Source organism: Aquarana catesbeiana, linkage group LG03 (genome assembly GCF_042186555.1).
Source record: "Aquarana catesbeiana isolate 2022-GZ linkage group LG03, ASM4218655v1, whole genome shotgun sequence".
NCBI classification, from domain to species: domain Eukaryota; kingdom Metazoa; phylum Chordata; class Amphibia; order Anura; family Ranidae; genus Aquarana; species Aquarana catesbeiana.
Genome location: NC_133326.1, coordinates 550,395,558 through 550,419,747, shown reverse-complemented (window position 1 = coordinate 550,419,747; position 24,190 = coordinate 550,395,558). Strand labels below are relative to the sequence as shown.

The window sequence follows — 24,190 nt, the reverse complement described above, 5'->3', positions numbered from 1 at the left end:
ATGATTGCCAAGAGGGAGGGGGGAGAGGTGATCTCCCTTCCGGTGCCGCGGTGCGTCGGAAGGAAGTGGGAGCTGGGACCCTCTGAAAAGAGGGTACCCGCACCCCCCTAAAAAAAATGACATGCCAAATGTGCCATGTTAGGAGGTCACCTCCCTTAAAGCGGAAGTTCCATTTTTGGGTGGCACTCCTCTTTAACATGTTTCCCATTGGACATGTTCATATCTATGCCGCAGCGTTTTTGCAAAGGGTCAGGGGCTTTTTTAAACGCAAAATGGTGTGTTTTGGTTCAATAGACTTCAATGAAGAAGCTGCAGAAAAGCATGTAGTTTTTGTGCAAAAATGCATCGCAAAAAGCACTGCAGAAATTAAAACCAAACTGCATAGGTGTGAACCAAGCCGTAGTGCTCTTAATTGAGACAAGTACACACTATAGAGGGATATGCTTTGTTCATAGTTCATGTCTGAGGTTTACAACTACTTTAACCCTGGGTTCACACTATTTGTGAACACAGACATTGCATGTGATTCACACCCGCACTGTGGTGCCGATCACATGCGATGGCTGTGCAATGCGAGTTTAGCCATACAGTATGTATGGCTGAACTCGCATTGGATTCGCACAAAAAAGGTGCAGGGACTTTTTTTCCCCCGCACTGGAATCGGATTGCATGGGTGTTGTCACCCATGCGATCCGATTCCTGTCTAAATGTATTTTATGAATGTTATTCAGCTGTAAACACCTCCCTTGTGTAGACAGGGGAAATCCATGAGACTAGTTGCAGGGTGCCACCATGTTAGAGGGACAGCAAACTCTGAGCTGTCACACAAGTGACACCACATAGTACCCCCCTTCATTCCATACATAAAGATTATGTAGGGAGATGAGGGGAGGAGCGGAGGAGCTGGGCCAGCACAGACATGACACTGGAAGACATGAACATATGCAAAGAGGGAGGGGGCTGTATCACTCTTCTTATCAACAATTATTTGGTCATCCTTCTTACATCCAGGGGTTCCAGACCCCCCACATCCTTTTTTAATGGTTTGAGCCAACATAATATGGCAAGGCAATTTATTATAAATCACCAACATCCAGGATATGAAGTCCATTATGTCTGAAAAAAAGAAAAACCAAATGGCAACAATGATCTCAGACTTCACAATGGCGGTTCTCATGTGAATAACAATGACAGGTCCTCTTTATGATTATACCCATGTATTATAAAACCATTTTATTTCACATTGCAGGGAACGTTATACACATCAGGGACATAATTAAGTCTTCTCCTTCTTATTCTGCACACTCAGCAGCAGGCTGGCCAGAGGACACACTGACATCCTTTTGTAGCCTTCTTGACCTTCTCAACATGGCGGCCGACGGCGGGACAAGGCGGAAGAGGCTCACAGAAGGATGACGTAACGCTCCCTCGCCAGCGTTGCGATGCCAGTCACGGAGCGGGTGGGCGGGGTGGAGCCGGATGGGCGGAGGCTAGTAGTGGACGAGGCGGGGACAAGGGTGTACGGTGTCCCAGCTGGGACATTCTGCTCGGCTGGGTAAGGCGCACGTCACAGCCCGATCCGCTCTCCGCCCTGGACCGGAGTGAGGGGAGCAGGGGCAGCGGAGCAGGTGAGGCTGGGGGTGGGGTGCACGGTGATGGGGGAGCCGGAGGTGATCAAATGATGTTACCCATCACATATCCAGCCTGGTCACAGTACAGCGCCTTGGGGGAGGGGGGGCATTCTACCGAAAGCGGGGCACAGTACTGGGCACTGCCAGCTTATGACATCAGTACTATAGCGAGCACTGCCTGTATATTTACACTATACTGGGCACTGCCAACCTTTCATATATACTATACTGGGCACTGCCAGCCTATCATAGATAAATATATATATATATATATATATATATATATATATATACTATGCATTGCCAGACTTTCATATATTCTATACTGGGCATTACCAGGCTGTCAGATTTACTATACTGGACACTGCCAACCTTTCATATATACTATACTGAGCACTGTCAACCTGTCAGGTTTACTATTCTGGGCATTGCCAACCTTTCATATATATATATATATATATATATATATATATATATACTATACTATACTGAGCACTGTCAACCTTTCCTATACGTTATACTGGGCACTGCCAACCTGTTATGTTATACTGGGCACTGCCAACCTGTTATGTTATACTGGGCACTGCCAACCTGTTATACTGGGCATTGCCAGCCTGTTCATAAGTATACAAGGGCACTGCCAGTCTGTCATATATATCCTACATTGGCCACTGGCAGTCATATACTGCCAGCCATATATATATTATACTATAGAGAGTACTAGCCTGTTTTATATACTATACTGGGTACTGCCAGCTTGTTATGTATATATTTCACACTGATACTAGGAACTGCCAGCCTGTCATATTTACAGTATGAGCTCAGCCAGCTGGTCATATATGTTGTACATGGCACTGCTGGCCTTTCATAGGCATATATGCTATACAGGGCACCATCAGCTGGTCATATATAATATACTGGGCTGTATCAGCCAGTTACACATAACATCCTTGGCATGGTCAGCTTCTGATATATTGTACTGTAATAGATACTGGGTACCCCCATATTTCTGCTGTTTATGGCACTGACAGCCTGTTTCATACATTAAAATAGCCACTGAAAGGGCAAAGTGTGCATTTTGCAGGTTGCTGCCAACTTGTTGGTACACTTTGCTTTGATTATAATGGGCATTATTACCAGCTTGTGAAATGCATTATACTGAATACGGCCTATCTGTGGTTTACATTGCAGAGGCTACCAGCCTTTAGATGTCATGCTGGCATTTATATTCCACGATATGTAACACGCTTGTGGTTTACATGATTCTGTCTACTTTTATATATATATATATATATATATATATATATATATATATATATATATATATATAAATTATACCCAATATTTTTGGCATTTCCAAGCTGTGATACTGTTCTAAATTCTCCACAGTTATGTACATCCTAATGGGCACTGATCAGTATGTGACTCAGGGCACTGCCCAGCGGTGACAGATTTCATCCAGAGTGCTGTCATAGCTGTGTTTTGTCACTTCTGTATCTGCCAGTAGCTATAATGGACAATGCCAGGCTTGGTTAATTTTGGTGTTGACCAGAAATACATTGGGCTCTGCTCTGAACTTTCACATGCATTGTGAATGGCCCTGCCCGGATGTGATACAAGCTGTATGGGTTTTGCCAGCATCTTGATATAGTTTATTTTGGGCATAATTAGACTGCTCAATGGGTTATTCTGGGCACTGTCAGGCTCTCATATGAAGTATACTTGGGGCTGCCGTTTTCTGATACAGTATGTCTGACTCCACTTGGCTTTTTCCATCTAAAGAAAACCAGCCACGATTGGGCTTATGTGAGGATCTGAATATTTAGTTTAAAGATATTATATTCCTGCAGGCTTCCATATGAAAGACGTATGTAAATTCAGCTTCATTTACTTTTTCAGTGTGTTCCTTTTTCAGCTGGAATCAAGGGGGACAAAAAAAGCATTTGAATTGTTGATATTAGCTACTTGAGCAAACGTAGGAGCTCACAGACTGTCTCCCAGCCCCTGAGTGGGCAGCATGATGTTGGCTCCACTCTGCCCCTCCAGTGCTCACTGAAGCACTGGGCTGGAGATATTGAGCCAGCTGCCGATAAGGCATCTAGGTGGATCCCAACAATATTGTCGGGATCCTTCCAGAGCCTGGAGCAGCTCTGCCACATCTGCTGATAGCAGGCAATAGCCCACTGTTAGCTGACTCTGGGTCACAAAAGTAAGTGCACTCCTGTGACCCATAAGAGAAGTATGGTCATACAGGAATACAAGCCATTACGTTTCGAGGATCTGCATTCCTTTTATCAAAGCAGACCAAGTCTGTTGTAATCATAATAGAGGATGCAGATTCTAGAAAAGCATTGGGCTCTTTTTTTTTTTTTTGAGACTCTACATCCCCTTGATTAACACAGATGAGGTCTATTGTAGCCCGATGAAGTGGATATACAGTAGATCCTCGAAACACATTGGCTTGTTTCCCTTTAATAAACTGATTCACAATAACCAACATTATACCTTCTGAATCCTCATGAGCAAGGTATAACCCCTCTAATTTGGAATGGAGCACCTGCTTTTTCAGTCATCCTGCTTTGCCTTTTACACTGACAGGCATCAGGTAATTATGACTTAATCTACATCTTTCTTATGTAATTGTCTACCATTATACTAATGTAAGTCTGGGTAATTTTTGCAAAAGTCCAGTTATGAGTGGTTCTCTTTAATCCCAGACAATACTCTATTCCTCAAATATTTCTTAAGCTGCCCGTAGGTGGATCAAAATTCCCTGATGAATCGGCTGAATTTTGATCCCAGTGTGGACCCTGTAGTTGTACAGAAGTTGATCTATCAGTTGAATTCTGTACAACAATCCTCCTGGAAAATTTCCTCTTGATCGCCTCCCCACTGTCAGATTACAATGACACATGTAAAGGATTCCCCCATCCAGCTCGAATGTGTAAATGGAGGAGTTGGGTCAGTTTTGTTTTTCTTTAAACCCGTTGGTTAAATGAAAAAAAAAATGGACTCCTCTATGGCCAGGTTTTGTCTTGCCAAGCTGTGATGAAGTTCTGAAGGGAAGGCTGCATCCCACATACAGCTTTACTCTGTGTGGGTTCCTGTTGAATTCTACCAGAATGCTATGAGTAATTCACAGTGGGCACTGCCAGCCTGATATAGGTAATTGTATGCAATCACCGTGAGGTTATAATATTGGCATTTCAGAAATAAGTCATACTATGTATTTGCTGGGGGGGGGGGCTGCTATCATCAAGCCTTGACTGGTTAATTAGAATGATTGATCAGTTATCAATAACGATCGATGATTTTGTACTACTATATAACATATACTGCCTGTCACTGCCTACCCAAATATGTTTCTAGATTTCAGGCTTTAACACTTTTTTTTTTTTTTATGTAAATGCAAAAGGACTGCTGTAGTGAGTCCAATGTTTGTCATTCATATGACATATGAATATATGCGCATATAAAATAAAAAATACACATACATACACAGATCAGCCATAACATTATGATGACCCACCTTATATTCAGTAGGTCCCCTTTTGCCACCAAAACAGCCTTTACCCATGCGTCATGGACACCCCCAGACATCTAAAGGTATGTTGAAAATGTATGAAATCTGGCACCAAGATGTCAGTGGATCCTTTAAAGCGGAGTTCCACACAAAAATGGAACTTCCGCTTTTCGGAACCCCCCCCCCCTCCGGTGTCACATTTGGCACCTTTCAGGGGGGAGGGGGGTGCAGATACCTGTCTAAGACAGGTATTTGCACCCACTTCTGGCATAGACTCCCATGGGAGTCTATGCCTCTTCCCGTCCCCACCGCGCTGTCTGCTGGGAACACACAGTTTCCAGGAGAGAGCGGGGACCACTTGGGACGCGCAGCGCGACTTGCGCATTGCGCAGTAGGGAACCGGGAAGTGAAGCCGCAACGCTTCACTTCCTGATTCCCTCACCTAGGATGGCGGCGGCAGCTGCCGAGAACCGAGCGGGTTCTCGGCGTCCCCTGCCGACATCGCTGGACCCCGGGACAGGTAAGTGGCCATGTATTAAAAGTCAGCAGCTGCAGTATTTGTAGCTGCTGGCTTTTAATATTTTTTTTTTTTGGCGGTGTGGTGAACCCCAGCTTTAAGTCCTGTGGGTTGTGAGGTGGGACCTCCATGGATTGGTCTTGTTTTTCCAGCACATCCCACAGACGCTAGATGGATTGAGATCTGGAGAATTTTTGAGGTTAAGTCAACACCTTAAACTCTTGTGTTCCTGTGCATTATCCTTCTAAAAGAGGCCACTACCATCAGAGAATACCTTTTCAATGAAGGGATGTACTTGATCAGCAACAGTGTTTGGGTAGGTGGTACGTGTCAAAGTAACTTCCACATGAAATGCAGGTCCAAGGTTTCCTTCTTCCCATAGTACATCCTTTTGCCAGGATCATCCACATCAGGCAAAAGAAAACGTATTCCATTTGATGAGACCACCTTCCTCCATTGCTGCTCCATGGGCCAGTTCTGATGCTTTCTTTTCCATTTTAGGCTCTTTTGGCTGTGGACTCGGGACAGCAGGAGAACACTGGTCTGCAGCTACGCAGCCACATATACAACAAACAGTGATGCCCATTTTTCTGTGTGCTAGGTAAACACTGGTGACTGTGTCTGTAAAAGGCCTCATGCCCACTGGGCATTTTGCTAACTGTCCTAGACTCCTTTCCTCCTGGCAGCAGCATTTTGCTTGGAAAAAACACTTGGCACTTGTAAACTCATGTGACGTATTTAGGCATGTCAAGCTGTTTGGCGTTAATTAATTTCATTGGCCAGAATAATCATTTATTCTATATAACAAATTTCTATCAGCGCACATAATAATAACCTTAATCACTAAATAGTGATATGTGTAATAGGTGATATAACAAAAAATCCCACCCAAAAAAAAGAAATAAAATTGAAAAGTTGAAAAAATACCCCCCCCCCCCCCCCGGCTGCTGCACACACAGAAAATGTGTTCACTTCACATATAAAATATACATAACAAAACGCTTCCTAAATAACTCCCAATAAATCCTTAAATAAGAATATGTGATTAACTTGCAATATAGCAAGATACTGAGCACACAATCAAATATTCATGTTCCCTGACTGGGAATAGTGAAAAATACAAGTTCACTACTCCCCTAAGTGGGAGTAGTGAACAATAAACAATAAAGATAAAGTCCACACACTCAAAAATGAATGGAATAAAAATGAGTCCGAATGCACAAATATAATCCTCAGAGTCTTCTGCACAAAAAAACACACAACACACCACCAGTGCATAAACGTTGAAAATGCAAGTGCTCTCCTCCACCTCAATATCCTAGCCGCTCACCTCACGTTCTGACCCCTGTTTCACCAGAAGGTCAGAAAAAGCAGGTTCCCTCTCAGGGATACAAATGGATCAGCTGGTCATGGAACTCCTATTCCTTCCGTGCTGCCTCAGGCTGATTGGATGGATACCAGCCAGTACAAATTCCCTCAATGGGGTCCGGTGCACATGGGAATAGAAAAGGCAAAATCTAGCGCTCTCTGTATATTAAGACGGTTTATTTCCTCATTAAAACATTACTCACAAATGCAACACTTAAGCAGTGCAGGCTCAGGATGCATAGAAACGACAAGATGCTCGCGGGATGACGCTGCCACTTCGACTCCTTACCCCTATACGCGTCACGTCGATAATACGGAGCGGAGCGTCATGTAGACAGACGGCGACCAGCGTGTCATAAAAACATATGGCGGCCATTCCAGTGTTCAAAAGCCGCTCCTCCTCGTCTGTGATAGGCAGAACACTCAATTTCCCAGCAGTCAGTGTTCAGCCTATCACGGACATCCTTTCATTCTCGTCCGTTGTATCTGGATGAGCGGATGTCCTTGATAGGCTGAACACTGACTGCTGGGAAATTGAGTGTTCTGCCTATCACAGACGAAGAGTCATCGCGGCTTTTGAACACTGGAATGGCCGCCGTATGTTTTTATGACACACTGATCGGCACAATGGTGGCAATTGTGGCTGCAGATCAGCACACGGAGGCATGCACAGGACACAGGATGCAGATTGACACAGGGAGGCATGAACAGGACACAGGGAGGCATGCACAGGACACAGGATGCAGATTGACACAGGGAGGCATGCACAGGACTCAGTGAGGTATGCAGCTGCAGATGGGCATTGTTGGCCCTCTTTTCCACTTACAGTAGCTGCTGCATTTCTCACCCTCGACTTATACTCGGGTCAATAAGTTTTCCCATTTTCTTTGTGGTAAATTAGGGGCCTCAGCTTATATTCGGATCGACCTATACTCATATATATATATATAATTAAAAATGCGGCATGTAAACATGGCAAAACGGATGTTTTAAATGTGGGTTACTATCTGTCAAGTTAAATTGTTCAGGAGAGGTTGTAAAAACGTCCCGTGAAGCCTTACAGAAGTGAATTTCCCTTCTTAGGGGTAGATTTTCTCTCACTTCCTGTTGTCTCCCTCCGTTTGTAAGTAGGAATTGTTTGTAAGTCGGATGTTTGTAACTAGGGGACTGCCTGTATACGGTATATATGGACTTTGTATCTGTGACCCATCTGATTTTTTTTTTTTTTTTTTAAGGATTACCATGTGCAATAAATTTATGTGATGTGTTAAAACGTTTCAAGGTGAATGCTGCTTTTTCAGGAATGGGTTACACTGTTCTTATGTATAACCAAAGCTTAGTTTTTCAGTCTATGATAAATAGATATTATGTGTTGAATAAATGTATGGCACTTCAAACCATTTCAAAGATCATGTTGTAGGACAATTGTAGAAAAAAAGCAATTGATGGAGACTATGGGATCTGTTTGTTTAGCGATCGCCAAACAGCGATAATTGGTGCACGTTCTAAGATGCCATGCTTGGCAGATATGCATTGAAAGTATTCTTTCCTTTTGGCAAAGGGGTTTGTCCCAGAAGCAGAGATTTGAATTGCAGTGTGTTGCCTAAGCCACAGGTTATTTGGGAGTTTAATAAGGAGGCAATCCCATTTTTGAGCTAGCCTGAGAAAATAAACCATGATGCTTTATTATTTTTAGTATCACCCTGCCTTTCAATATGTGTTTTTTTTTTTTTTTTTTTTTTTTTTTCAAATGGTGCTCAAATTGGTCATATCACTTGAAAACATCATGTAGTTTGTGTCCAAGGGACTCTTTACATCTATAGAGATTGTAAAGGATTGTTTTTTATTTTTAAAAAAATAACAAACATGTCATACTTACCTCCACTGTGCAGCTCGTTTTGCACAGAGTGGCCCCGAACCTCGTCTTCTGGGGTCCCTCGGCGGCTCTCGCGGCTCCTCCCCGCATCAAATAACCCCCTAGGAGAAGCGCTCTGCCGAGGGGGTTACCTTGCGGGCACACTCCCGAGTCCAGCATTTACGTCCACAGATACGAATGCCGGACTCGGCCTGGTGGCGCGTCATTGGATTTGATTGACAGCAGCAGGAGCCAGAGCCGGGACCCCGTGGTGAGAGGAACAGCGCGTCCCTGCCGAGGGGATGAAGGGGCTCAGGTAAGTAAAATGGGGGGTTGGGGGGCTGGTGACTGCCAGGTGATCTCCATCGCCCTCCACCGCTTACCGGAGCAGTCGACAGCGGCGTAGGCGATTGACCCTTTCTGCGGCCTGACATGGAGATGAGTGAGGGGAAGATGGCCCTGAAAAATTTTTTTATTGCATTTTAGTGTAAATATGAGATCTGAGGTCATTTTGACTCCAGATCTCATATTTAAGAGGTCCTGTCATGCTTTTTTCTATTACAAGGGATGTTTACATTCCTTGTAATAGGAATAAAAGACACAATTTTTTTTTTTTTTTTTTTTTAAACAGTGTAAAAATAAAAGTAAACGGTAAAATAAATAAGAATAAAAAAGGTAAATTTTTTTTTAACCACGCCCCGTCCCGATGAGCTTGCGTGCAGAAGTGAATGCATATGAAAACGGTGTTCAAACCACACATGTGAGGTATCGCCGCGATCAGTAGAGCAAGAGCAATACTTCTAGCGATGGACCTCCTTTGTAACTTAAAACATGCAACCTGTAGAATTTTTTTAAACTTCGCCTATGGTGATTTTTAAGGGTAAAAGTTTGTCGCCATTCCACGAGCGGGCGCAGTTTTGAAGCGTGACATGTTGGGTATCATTTTACTCGGCGTAACATTATCTTTCACAATATGAAAAAAAAATTGTGCTAAATTTACTGTTGTCTTTTTAATTCAAAAAAGTGTATTTTTTCCAAAAAAAGTGCGCTTGTATAATGTTTGGGGGTTCTAAGTAATTTTCTAGCAAAAAAAACAGTTTTCAACTTCAAATTTTAGAAAGAGGCTTGGTCCTTAAGTGGTTAAGGTAGCTATTTCACTTTGAGTAGGCCCTTAAAGTGATTGTAAAGTGTTGTGTTTTTTTTTCTCTAAAAATAACAAACATGTTATACTTACCTGCTCTATGCAATTGGTTTTGCGCAGAGCAGCCTGAATCTTCCTCTTCTCTGGTCCCTCTTCTGCTCTCCTGGCCCCTCCCTCCCCCCCTGTTGAGTGGCCCTACAGCAAGCAGCTTGCTATGGGGGCACCGAGCCAAGTCACAGCTCCTTGTATCCATTTAGACACAAAGCAACTATTCGGCCCCACCCCCCTCTCACTCCTGATTGGCTAAGTGACTTTGACAGCAGCGGGCGCCAATGGTACTGCTGCTATGTCTCAGTCAATCAGGAGGAGAGTCTCCGACAGCCGAGGAACTCGTGGACATCGCAGAGAAATGGGCTCAGGTAAGTATTAGGGGGGCTGATGCACACAGAAGGCTTTTTATCTGATTGCATAGAATGCATTAAGATAAAAAACCTTCTGACTTTACAACTCCTTTAAAAGGCTTACCACTGTTTCCTTGATGAAGGTATCACTTTGAGGCCTTCTTGTTCCCTGGAGTATATCCATTGCCACGCAATATCTACAAAATGCAGAAATTTATTTTTTAAATGACAGTGAACGGGTGGAATTCTCCAGGATGGGTGATTGGCTACGGTGTGTCCCCCCCACCTTTACTTCAGTGCTCAAATGATCACCTCTGGATCAGTCATATTGGATTGTGTCAAGTCTAGGATGTAACTATGGTATAATGTTTATCAGCTATGGTTATACAGTATATAGTCCTGTCAGACCCATATTGTTACCTGCACCTTTATATCTATGACTTTATGGATAAAGAATCGAATTAGGCTGTTGGAACAATTTTTACTCCTAAGATCCTCAATCTCAATTTCTCCTTTTACGTTCTGTGGGGGATGAGCCATCTGTAGCTATAATAAGGCGGTCATTTGCTCATCTTTGCCCAGTGCTGGTGTTCTCTCAGGGTATCGGTGGAAAAAGAACAGCCTGGTTGACCAACTTTACCCCTAAGGTAATTATGTCAATGTAGACTGGGAAATTCCTTCAGCCGGGCAGAGAGACCTCTTCCCATTTCCAGTTTACAGTAGGATCTGCTGCTGTTTGTTTTTTTTTTTTTTTTTTTTTTGTCTCCTAAAATCAAATTTGTAAATTGGGTCGGGTGATCATTGCTTGTCTTTGGGTACCCTTCTGTCTATCATGCAACTCCATGTCCCTTCGCTTTGGCTTTGGCTTTTTAAATGGTTGCAAACTCCATTTATGATATCTAACCTAGGCACATATATCTGGAATAAGGATGAGCTCCGGCGTGTTCGCACACTCCACGTGCAGAGCCCGCCAGGAAGTCGGCACGGCACTGCGCTAATCACAGGCAGTGAGACATTTCCAGATCTCTGCAGCCGCACATCGGGAAAATGTCTCACTGCCTGTGATTAGAGCAGCGCCGTGCCGACTTCCTGGCGGGTTCTGCACATGGAGTGTGCGAACACGCCGGAGCTCAAACTTAATCTGTAATGTTTACTTGTCTCTCTCCAAAGCTCTGAGTGCCGTTTGTCTCTAGTGCTTGGTTCCTCTGTTATCAGCAGAGTCACTTCTGACAAGTTCTCCAACATGTGAGATAACAGCCTCTAAAAATTTGTGTTTGGGGAGGGAGCTTAGATGTAGTTTAGCAGAGAGCCCATCTATTCAGACCACAGCTCTGCATGTTCCTTTCTTCCTCTGCCTATGTGGAGGGTGGGTGTGTGCCTTTCCTCCAATCAGCTCTAAGGCAGTGTAAGCCCAGACTCCACACCCACTGCCAAATGAGAAAGAAAGATTTCTAACACAATGAGTGTAGAAAAAGGAAGACAGCAGATATTCATGTAAAACTTATCTAGAGAGATTTGTTTCATCCCTTTGTATCATCTGAGGCTGTTCACTTCACTGGGTATAGGAGAGGGTTTAGGTCCACTTTAGGCTGGGTATTGTAGCTCTTGAGCAACAAAGGGGTCTTTTTATAATTCAAAAATGCTCTCCTTCTTGCCGTTCATTTTTTTCCCTAATTTACACCGATTTATAAAAGGCCAGAACTTTTTTTAATTTTCTCCCCAATCTTTTAGCTCATTTTACACTGTTGGCATTTTAACACATTAAACAGATATGTTGTAATTCCCCATGTTACAGATAATTTCTGTTCCTATCTCTGTGTTGCAGTGCAGCGTGTTTTTAAAAACACTACATGTCCATGATTTAGTGCAGTGAGAGGCTCATAGGATTCAATAGAAACACATTGTTTTGATCTGTTTGCCAACAGGTAACAAGCTTTGGTCACTGGTTGTTAAACATGTTGATGCATAACAACTCATCTGCCTAACTCTACAAAAAAAAACAAACAAAAAAGAAAAAATGCACCTCTACGCATAAGCATTGATCTAAATGGGCTCTTAATGTTTTGTGTTTTTCATATGTTGTCTATTTATCAATAATAATGACAAAAATAATAATACGAAATGTATTTATTTCAGGTACTTATATAGCGCCGTCAATTTACGCAGCGCTTTACATATACATTGTACATTCGCATCAGTCCCCACCCTCAAGGAGCTTACACTATAAGGTCCCTAACTCACATTCATTTATACTAGGGACAGTTTAGACAGGATCCAATTAACCTACCAGCATATCTTTGGAGTGTGGGAGGAAACCGGAGTACCCGGAGGAAACCCACGCAGGCACAGGGAGAACATACAAACTCCAGGCAGGTAGTGTCGTGGTTGGGATTCGAACCAGCAACTCTTCTTACTGCTGGGCGAAAGTGCTATCCACTACACAACTGTGCCGCCTGAATATATATATATATATATATATATATATATATATATATATATATATATATATATATATTTTTTTTACCTTTTGTATGCCCTGCTCATTTTATTTTCTTGACAGTATTTTATTTTGCCGGTTTGCCATTTTACACTTTTTTTAAATAGTGGTAAGGCCAGAGGTGACAAGTGGCAGACATGAAATGCTATCTTTCGCCAGCTGCTTTAGAAATGGCCACCCTAGTTTACTGTCTTTTTTTTTTTTTTTTCCCTGGATTCCAGGTTTATGCATTTCAATTCATGAAAAGCCCGACCTTTAATTTAATGTCATTATCTGGTGCTGTTGAAACATCCTTTAACCCTTGATATGCTGCCCTGTTCTCTTTTCGAAAGCTGCAGAGCTTTGAGTGTTTTCCTGGTGGTCTCGGATCTCTCCCCGGGCTGTGACAGAGCAGAAAAATTACACGGTGACATCATCCTGTCTCTCCTGATATAAAGGCTCGGCAAGAGAGAAGGAGAAAAACCTTCTCAATAACTGGCTGCAGGCCTCTGCTCCGGCTCCTGCCAGAGTTGAGATATCACTGGAGTTTCTACCCGTCATTGGTAGAATGAAGAACAGATGCACACCATTATGGTCCCATGTTTTGTCTTTTCAGTCGCTGCCTCCATCCTGAGGTTTAGTGGCAGACAAATCTGGCTGCCTCTTGGTTGCCGTTGCTCATTTATGGTCCATTTACACTAAATTACACCTTTTTGGGTTTGCACTTCCAGCGATTTTCAGCTTGTTTTTGTTCATTTTCGTTCATTCTGCCTTTGTTTTTTTTGTTTCATTGAAGGTTGAATAAAGTAGAGGTTGTTAGAGGGTTTGGGCTTGTTGGTATGTGCTAAAATAAATGAAAATGCATATTGCATGTGTTTTTCCATGCACTGCCATTAAAGCCTATGTGGCCAAACACTTGCATTGATCAACCATGCACCTGTACTATTTTTCAAACACATGGCAGCACACTGCATGGGGTGAAAGGTCCCCTCTAAACAATAATGGCAGTCTTGAGCCTTATCATGCATGTTAGGTCACACATGTGTGAACAGACTCTAAAGCGATCCGTTGTGGTGCATTGATGCATGCTTAATGTGCATGTTTACATGCATTGTGTTAAGGCAATGTGTTCATTGTGAATAGGCTGTCAATGCATTACATTGGATGAAAAAATGCACATGATTCATCATCATCATATTCACCAACACTTTTTAGATGTGTTTTGCTGCAGTTTTAAATTCTTGTTGCATTTTTTTTAATATGCATGTTTTGTAGCTTTACCATTCTCTTGGCCCACTTAATGCTGAGCTCTGGGAAAATTTAAAAACTACTCTTGCAAGGGTGTTTTCCCTGCACTGCAAGAGTCGAGTGCCCAGCTGTTTTTGTCTAGAATATCATTGAAAAGCATTTTTACTTACCTTATCCCTTGCTACCCTGGAAATCAGCAATGAGGACTGTTGGTTCTGCATTGCATGCAATAATGTAAGAGTACCTGAATGATGAGGCACCAAGGAGAAGCAGATTCCGGGGATTTGTTGCATGGAGTGTAAAGTCTTATTTTTCTTTTTTTTTTTAATAACAAACATGTTATACTTCCCTGCTCTGTGCAATGGAATTGCACAGAGGGGGCCACGATCCCCCTCTTTTGGGGTCCCCTGTTGGTGTTCCTGGCTCCTCTTTTTCTGTCTGTGCCCCCATAGGAAGCTGCTTCCTATAGGGGTAAACGTGTAGGCTCCACTCTGAGCTGCGCTGCCCTTGTCCATAGACATGCACAGTGCAGCTTGGCCCCACCCCACGCTCCACCATGCCTCAGCAAAACCTGTTAGAGGAGGGAGAGAGTCGCTAAAGATGGGCACAGTGCTGAAACGAGTGAGAACTCAGGTAGGTATAAAGCAGGGTGATGGAGTGATACTGCTATTGGATCATTTTTTACCTTTTTAATACAGGGATCGCATTAAAGCAGGAGTCTAAAACTGGCAGCCCTCCAGCTGTTGCGAAACTACAAGTCCCATGATGCATTGCAAGGCTGACAGTTACAAGCATGACTCCCATAGGCAGAGGCATATGGGACTTGTAGTTTCGCAACAGCTGGAGGGCTACCAGTTTGAGACCCCTGCATTAAAGTAAAAAATGTTTAGGTTTTGGAACCACTTTAAGTAAAACTGCGTTTAAAGGTACCCTAGACAAAAAGAGCATGTAATCCTTGCAGTGTAGGAGGAGCCCCACTACAAGGGTTATTTTTAAATTTTACCTGCAGTTCAGCTTTTTCAAGGATGTTAAACAGCCTGAGCTCCTCGTGAGCTTATGTTTGCTGTGGTGTCCCTGCACTCCACTCCATTATCGGGAACTACTAAGATGTCAGTAGAGCCTTAAACTCTGTGTAAGCCTTAACAATGAACTTCTCTTATCTTCTTTCTTTTTTGGTCTGGAAACTATACCATTGAAAGTGTTTTCTTATATCTGATTGATAAGTGCAAAAAAAAGAAAAAAAACTTGTTGATCATGTCAGGAATCTTGTAAGCTGATAGCTTTTTGTGCTGTTTGCCTGTGCTGCACTCCTATCTGTTAAGTTGTTCCCAGCAGTCTGTAAGGACTACAGAACCCCTCCTACCTCCCATTTGTGCTCTTGGGTTTGGATACACTTTAATATCCTGAAGATCCAACCTGCCACATTCCAATCCGACCATCACTGAAATGTGAAATCTCTCATCCTGGACTACATAGCGTTCCAGTGACAAGAGGTGCTTTAAAGCTCCCCTGCCTGGATAAACACGGTTTTAAAAATAAGCGATTTCCATTCTGTGAGGTTTGTTCAGCATGAGCTGCAAGCCAGCAAACGATATTCCCAATTTCACATAAGCGGTGGCAGGGAAGAGCTGTTGTTTGCAGTGGCAACACGCCTTTGTGTTCAGTGTAATCCTAGCCATCAGCTACGGGCTGTTTGTATAAGCCGTTGTGCCTACAGGGCATGGAGGGAGATGCCAGATACTAATGTTACCTTTACTGTCCTTGCATGATACATGATTGCAATCTGGCCACTGACCGTAGAGGTTACTCTTTAGCTAAACACTCTTTATTTAAAATACAAAATATTTTTTATATGACTCTGGCTCTAGTTTACACTAACGGGATAAAACTCCTTCCCGGTCCTTAGGCAATCGAATAATGCCTTGAATCAATACTTGACAGTGTTATATCTTACAAATGCGTCCTTTTTTTTTTTAATTGTTCATATGCACATGTGCATGGCGTTTTTACAGCTGCTTTTACCAGCGTCAGGCGGTTTTGTGAGGGGTCTGGTATGGTTTGGGGTGGGGGCCACGCCATTTAAAAAAAAAAAAATGTTTTTAAATTTTGGCATGTAGTTCTCCTTTAAGATCCATACCAGACTCAAAGGGCCTAGTATGGCTCTTGGGATGGACCCCCACACCGTTTTGTTTTTTTTTGTTTTTTTGCCGTGGGTTCCAGTTCAAGATCCTCAGAGCACAAGTCCCACCACAAGTCGGATCGTCATCAGTAGATATTGCAGCTGCTGGATGCAGACTTTTGCCATGTGTAGTGTTTCAGGTTAACACACATTTCAATTTGCCCTTTTTTTCTACATCAGAAAGATTGTGTTGCGCAGAAATGGAAGTCCATTGTGGTGCATTGAGAAACTGCCTTTTTGGTGTGTTTTTGAAAAACTGCACCAAATATACAGCATGCAGGGCTTTTCAAAGCACAATGCACCTGCAGTGTGAACAGTTGTATAGGATTTAATGGCGAATAGTTTCCATGTGCTTTTGTTGCCCTGAAAAAGCACGGCAAAAGCGCACCAATGTGAAGGGGCCCTAAGCTGCACAGGTAGCTGTACTGGGGTATACAGCTGCCGTGGCTGTGAAGCTTTGCATCAAAGAACTGGTCTCAGCTATTCTTCTTTTTTTTTTTTTTTTTCCCCCAAATTCTTTTTTTTTATTGAGTTTTATGTAAAACATGATGCAACACAGAACCCAATGGGCATACCCTGGCTCACTCAAATACAGTAAAAATTGTGTAATCAAATATATAAAACAAAACCTTGCTGCCCTGCACACTCCATCCAAGGCAGGAGAAGATAAAGTGGACAATTGGTGCAGTGATGTATCTAGTAAAATTTCCTAGGATACCATTCTCTCACAATTCAAGATCCCCATTAAACTATAATACCACAACCGTGAGAGACCACAATAAGTTTAAAAAATGAGTTAGGTCAGTTTCGGGGCGATCGCCGTCAACCTATGTTCACACTATTGCTATGTGGGAACCAGCGCTATTCCAGTGCTGGTTCCCGCATCGCATCTCTCTCGCAGGCAGTTCGCACTGCCCTCTGCGAAGCGCTGCAGGTGTCAATACAAAGTTAATAACAAACCCAGATCGGTTTGCAGATCACAGTGCGAACTGTGAATTCGGACAGGACTCGTGAACACCCTTGTGATACGATTCCAATGTAGGGGGAAAAAAAAAGGTTCCTGCATCTTTTTCGTGCAAATCCAATGCGAGTTCAGCCATACAACTCTATGGCTAAATTCGCATTGCACAGACATCGCATGTGATCGGCACAGCAATGCAGTGCGATGTCTGTGTTTGCAATAGTGTGAACCCAGGCTTAAGGAGGCCTTTGTAGAAGTTGAATTAAAGTGGGTGTAAACCCGATTCATGAAATTTGAGCTGGGGACATATATCTGTAGTGTTTTTTTAACCCTCTTCAAAGCCCTAAGTCCCATGTCTTTCTGATTTGTTTTATCTCTGTGTAGCATCTGAGGCTGTTCACTTCACTGGGTTGAGGGTTTTCATCCACTTTAAGCCAAGTATGCCAGGCTTTAGAAATTTCATGGGGCAGCCACGAGGGGCAGATGTGAATTTGTAGGGTGGAATTGCTGAATTGACTAAGTGCTTCCAATATTGTAGCGTGGAGGCCACCCAAGTCTTCTATTAAAGTAGAAGGAGTCCTAACAGATCTCTGCGAGCCCTAGTAGGAGCCAACGGGTGGACCAGGCCCAATATACATGTGTTAATCGGGGATTTGGGTATCTTTTAAAAAAACTACTTGTCCAAGGGACTAAATCAGGGTCCCAATCTACTTGTCCCTCATGACAATCTACTTGTTCTGATAAAAAAAAAAAAAAAAAAAAAAATTATGAAAGGTTGATGTTTTTTTTTATTAGGCAGAGGCGCTTTTTGGAACGTCTGGGGCTTTTAAAAATAAGAGGGGCTTAATGGCGATTTAAACTTTGAATGTTTTTTTTTATTTTTTGCTAGAAAATTTCTTAGAACCCACAAACATTATATATTTATTTTAAAGCAGAGGCCCTAGAAAATAAATTGGTGGGTGTTGCAATTTTTGTATGGCGGTTTTTGAAATGCAATTGTTTTGGAAAAAACACACTTTTTTATTTTAATGCAAAAAACACAATACATAACCCATTTTTTGGTAAAATATAAAATATCATGTTACGCAGAGTGAATAGATTTCAAAACATGTCACACTTTAAAATTGCGCACGCCCGTGCGACAGTAACAAGCAACGTAAATTTTACTATCCATAGGTGACGCTTTGAAAGACTTTACAAGGTTACCACTATAGATGTACACAAGAGGTCTGGTACTAGAATTAATGTCTATGATCTGACGTATACGGTGATGCTGTGTGCAATCGCTGTTTGCATGCGTGTGGGACTGACGCATGCGTTAAATTTTGTGTGCGAGCATGGGGGAACGGGTGCTGTAAAATTTTTTTTTTTTTTAATTATTTACTTTACTTACTCCCTTATGACAGCAATAGGCAGTAACAAAGTACTCCTTTATAGAAAGATCTGGGGTCAATAAGAACCCAGATCCCTTCTCTGCCCTTAAAAGCATTTGACCACAGCAAGATCTGTGTGATCAAATGCTTTCCATTTTTAAAAATGGCGCCATGAGTGTGATGTATGCTCATCGCTTCCTATTTCCTATATCATAGAGGCAGACAGTGCAGTTCCCTTCTTTGTGCGCCTCTGTATTCAGCTGGCAGAAGCGCCTGCTTGTCAATCGGTAATCCTTGTGGGATGGGGCTGCCCGTGGAAGGAGGAGGGAAATTGTCCCCTCCCTGCTGCTTGTAAAAGCTATCCAGCGGCTGGTTAGCAGCTCAGATTGCTTTTACAAGAGAGCTGGTCGTCTGCTCTAAACCCTGCTGCTTTGAACGTTTCCTCGGCCATCAAGTCCGGTAAAGAATGTAATAAAGTGCGATGCACATTGCTTTACATTCAGTGGAGTACTGGGGATACATGCAGGGTCTTTTAGACCCTGCATGTCTCATTAAAGAGAACCTGTGCCCAAAAAAATTATCACATAGGGGACATTTTGTCCCCTATGTGATGGAGAAAATAAAGACTGCTGTGTACTGTCGATGAGAAAAGGTATTTAGCAGTTTATATTTACTAAAATAATTGCATTTCCATATTCTGTGTACTGTGGGAGACCAGATATAGTGAATGCAGGGTCCTGGGTCTAGTAACACTTACTTCAGCAGCCATTACCAACAAAATGTTGCAATATAGGTACAGTAATAATAGTCATTGCACTCTTACATTGGTTGCCAAGACAGAGTTAGCTTGCATTTCTAGCGCTCACCAGGCAGTCCCTGGCGCTTGGGTCTGAAAACATAACTGAAAAGATTTATTTTGAAACAATGTCATTGTTTTTTTTTTTTTTTTTTTTTTTTTTTTTTGTAAACCAAGATTCTATTAATCTATATTAATCTGATATCAAGTCTCCCGGATAGAAATTTAATTTGCGTTCTGCTTTGATGGGATTGAATTTTTTCATTTCTGCCTATCCCAGTGAGGGTCTGCTGCTGTGTGATTGCATTTTAAACTGTCGGTGTGCTGCATTCTCCTGGAGTAAATTGTACATTGGGCGCAATTTCCTGCAGCATTGCCAACTCAAGCTCTAATCTCTCTCTCACTTTGCTCCCTCTTTATATGTTTATCTCTCTCTTTCCATCTCTGGCATGCTCTCTCCCCCCTCTTCCCTACACAAACACCTATTAATGCCAGTCTCACATGCTGAGATCCACATTCTGGGCAAACTTCAGTAATCAGACCTTGTGTGTACACGTTCATCACATATGAACTAGACTCTGGGCATGTTAGTAACTCCTGTGTTTGGCCAAGATTATTCTTGGCTGACATGTTTTGTCACGCAGGCATCCACCATTGAAGACTTGCTCAAAAGTGATTTTTCTTTTCTTGCTAGATCTTAAAGGACAAAAGGAAATCTATGTTTTTATTGTCATATCTGTCTGCGTTGGGGAGGTTTTCTTCTCACTTTTGTCCAATAACTTTTTTTTATTATCACAAGATTACTATGTCCACCATGACAAAGTGATAAGATGAGGCCAAACAAAACTATATTGCTTCAGCTGTCAGGGGTATTTTTTTTCTTTGCACACAGTATAAATTTTTTTTTATTTCGTTTCTTTTATTATGGCAAAGCTTCTGAGATACAACAAATCAAGTTGTCTCAGAAAATCTTCCAGTCTATCAAGAAAACCATAAATCAATACATAATCTGCATTTAAGAATGACTAGAAAGAGACGAGACTAATGTATAAAATTGCTGACTGCATGTACACAACTTTGCATATACTACAGCAGGGGTCAGCAACCTGTAGACCGTGGACAGGTGACTGGTAGATCGCAGTCTGGGCTTGCTGACCCGCCATTCCAAAGCATCAAATGGAGTGCAGTCTAGAGGGGCTACTTGTAAAGTTGGAGCTGTAGTAGGGATCAAGAGCCACATAAGCCGATTCCTCCTCTGAAGTGATGGCTCCTGTCCCATGTGGGGTGATACCAACTGCACTCCACCTATTATCCCTGCTAGTGGTCTCCAGAGTGGTTCCAGCAGCAGACAAGAAGAGATCTGCAGGTCAGTATCAAGCAATACACTGAGCATAATAGTATAGAGCTGCTTTCACACTGATGTTCTGCAGTTTACCCACACTGTTAGTGCAGTGTACGTGCAGATTTCCTGCAGGTTTGCTGTGCTTAGTCATAGACTTCTATTATATCCTGCGGGTTTGGTGCACTTTCTGAATGCAGGAGTTTTGGTGCGCTTTCAGAAAGTGCACCACACCTGCAGGATATTATAGAAGTCTATGGCAAAGAGCAGCTAGCCCAGGAAGTTGCAGATGCACTGCATTGTACCCACGGTGCAGGCAAACTGTAGCACAACAGTATGAAAGCAGCCTTATAGGGGACTTAGAACATTAGGGGTCCATTTACATTTGCAGTTTGGGGGTTTGGATGTGTTTTTATCACCTCCGCCCCAACTGCACCCCCTTTAGCTGCAGTGGCAAGGGGTGTGCACATGCCACAGCAGAAGTTATATGCCCTGTCATGGTTAGTGGGTGTAGCATCTGCCAAGCATGACCCATTCAAGTGAATGATGCCACTCTGCAAGTACCTTGCAACCTTGTGCAGTACAGCAAAGAAGGGGTTAAAGCAGGTGGCGTTGTGTTGCTTTCTCACCACCTGCTTTAACCCCTTGGACCCCACAGAAGCATGCAGTAGCGGGACACTTGCAGAGCGGCCCCATTTTGCATGAATGGGTCATGATTGGCAGGCGGTAGCACCCACCAAAAGCAGCAGGGAGCTTAATTCCTGCTGCGTCATGTGTACATCTTTTGGCAGCAGTGAAAGGCGCAGGGATTGTGGGCGGTAAAACCATGACTCAACCGCAGGGTTTTACCACCCCTCCCAACCCCCAACTTCACATCTGAACGAGCCGAGCCCTAAGGGTGCCACTGCCAAATGCAACTAACGGCTCTTTTGCAAGTGCAAGAAGAAAAAGAAACAAAACAGGTGTGCTGACATATCTAACACTTATGCATCATTCATTATCAACAGGTATTATCATTTGACTCATAACGACTGAGAAGTCAACCAATTTTCATTTTACATCTGGAAGAGATGGGTAGCAAAAGTAAGCAGAGGATAAGAAAAGAAAAAGGAGGGGAGGGGGATACGAAAGCAAAGAGAGCACTCTTCAAATGGGTAATGTGAAAGAAGACCCTTCATCAGAATCGGTGCCTCTGCACGGTTCAGTTCCAGGTGGACTCAGAACGGGCAATATCCTGCAGATACACTTCCTTACACGTAAAGTATCTCCAGGGCTTCCGCTTGTCTCTGAATTGTTCTTCAGAATGGTTGACTGTAGCTGTTAATTCCTCTATATGGTGGATAGCCATTGGTTTTAGAGTACCACGGGACTCTGGTTGGCGGTCAGGGCTGCCTCCACAAAGCAGGAATGCAAGCTTTTGCTGCAGCGAGTAACTGCATAGCAAGTGTTTTTTTTATACTTCTGGAGGGGTCTTTCTGTCCGGTGGAGTAGATGCAGTGCCTTAAAGTATTCATACCACCTCAACATTTTCCACATTTTGTCATGTTAAAACCAAAAACGTAAATGTATTTTATGTAATAGACCAACACAAAGTGGCACATAATTGTGAAGTGAAAGGAAAATGTTTTTCGAAATATTTTAGAAATAAATATCTAAAAAAACATGGAGTGCATTTGTATTTGGTCTCCTTGAGTCAATACTTTGTAGAACCATCTTTCGCTGCAATTACAGCTGCAAGTCTTTTTGGGGATGTCTCTACCAGCTTTGCGCATTTAGATAGTGACATTTTTGCCCATTCTTCTTTGCAAAATAGCTCAAGCTCTGTCAGATTGGCTGGAGAGCATCTGTGAACAGCAATTTTCAAGTCTTGCCAAAGATTCTCAATTGGATTTAGGTCTGGACTTTGACTTGGCCATTCTAACACATGAATATAGTCTGAACTAAACCATTCCATTGTAGCTCTGGCTGTATATGGCTGTATATTTAGGGTCACTGTCCTGCTGGAAGGTGAACCACCACCCCAGTCTCAAGTCTTTTGTAGACTCTAACAAGTATTCTTCTAAGATTGCCCTGTATTTGGCTCCACCCATCTTCCCGTCAACTCTGATCAGCTTCCCTATCCCTGCTGAGGTAAAGCATTTCCACAACGTGATGCTGCCACCACCATGTTTCACAGTGGGGATGGTGTGTTCAGGGTGATGTGCCTTGTTAGTTTTCCACCACACACATCGTTTTTCTTTTAGGCCAAAAAGGTCAATTTTTGTTTCATCTGACCAAAGCACCTTCTTCCACATGTTTGCTGTGTCCCCCACATGGCCTCTTGCAAACTGCAAACAGTGGCTTTCTTTGAACAATGGTTTTCTTCCATAAAGGCCAGATTTGTGGGGAGCATGACTAATAGTTGTCCTGTGGACAGATTCTCCCACCTGAGCTGTGGATCTCTTCATCTCCTCCAGAGTTACCATGGGCCTCTTGGCTGCTTCTCTGATTAATGCTCTCCTTGCCCGGCCTGTCAGTTTAGGTGGACAGCCATGTCTTGGTAGGTTTGCAGTTGTGCCATACTCTTTCCATTTTCGGATGATGGATTGAACAGTGTTCCGTGAGATGTTCGAAGCTTGGGATATTTTTTTGTAACCTAACCCTGTTTAGGCTGGGTTTACACTGAGGAAAGGAGCGGCTCACAGCAGGGGGGACCGGTGCGTGTCCATTCACCGTGTCAGATCCAATTTCAGCCCAAATTTTTGGCTGAATTCGGACCTGAAACAGACCAGGAGATGCACAGGACTCCTGTGCAATTCGCACCGGAGTCGCTCCGGAGATGTGTGAACTGGCTCTATAGAGCCGGTCACAATCTCCTGATATGCGAATTGGATGCGAACATTCAATTCACATTGGTGTGAACCCAGCCTTAAACTTCTCCACAACTTTATCCCTGACCTGGCTGTTGTGTTCCTTGGCCTTCACGATGCTGTTTGTTCACTAAGATTCTCCAACAAACCTCTGAGGGCTTCACAGAACAGCTGTATTTGTACTGAGATTAAATTGCACACAGGGGGACTCTGACTTCTGAAGGCAATTTGTTCCATAAGATTTAAGTTAGGGGTATCAGAGTAGAGGTGGCTGAATACAAATGCACACCACACTTTTCAGATATTTATTTGTAAAAATTTGGAAAACCCTTTATTTTCCTTCCACTTCACAATTATGTGTCACTTTGTGTTGGTCTATCACATAAAATCCCAATAAAATACATTTACGTTTTTGGTTGAAAATGACAAAATGTGTGCGGCCCGATTTTCTTTAAGATCAACAGAGGTCAAATGCTTTATGGTGGTCGTGCACACTGATTATGTTCATTACTGCACACAGTTTTAGGTAAAGG

At 42.9% G+C, this 24,190-nt stretch overlaps 1 protein-coding gene across 16 annotated transcripts in view; it reads left to right on the top strand.

Annotated features, from left to right (window-relative positions):
- Positions 1–1,483: 1,483 nt before the first annotated feature.
- ERC1 (ELKS/RAB6-interacting/CAST family member 1) overlaps positions 1,484–24,190 on the top strand; it is a 468,735-nt gene continuing 446,028 nt past the window's right edge. For all 16 annotated transcript variants that reach the window (XM_073621610.1, XM_073621608.1, XM_073621618.1 and 13 more), the window contains exon 1: positions 1,484–1,628. The gene's annotated coding sequence lies outside the window, so the exon portion shown is untranslated. The remainder of the gene's footprint in view (positions 1,629–24,190) is intronic.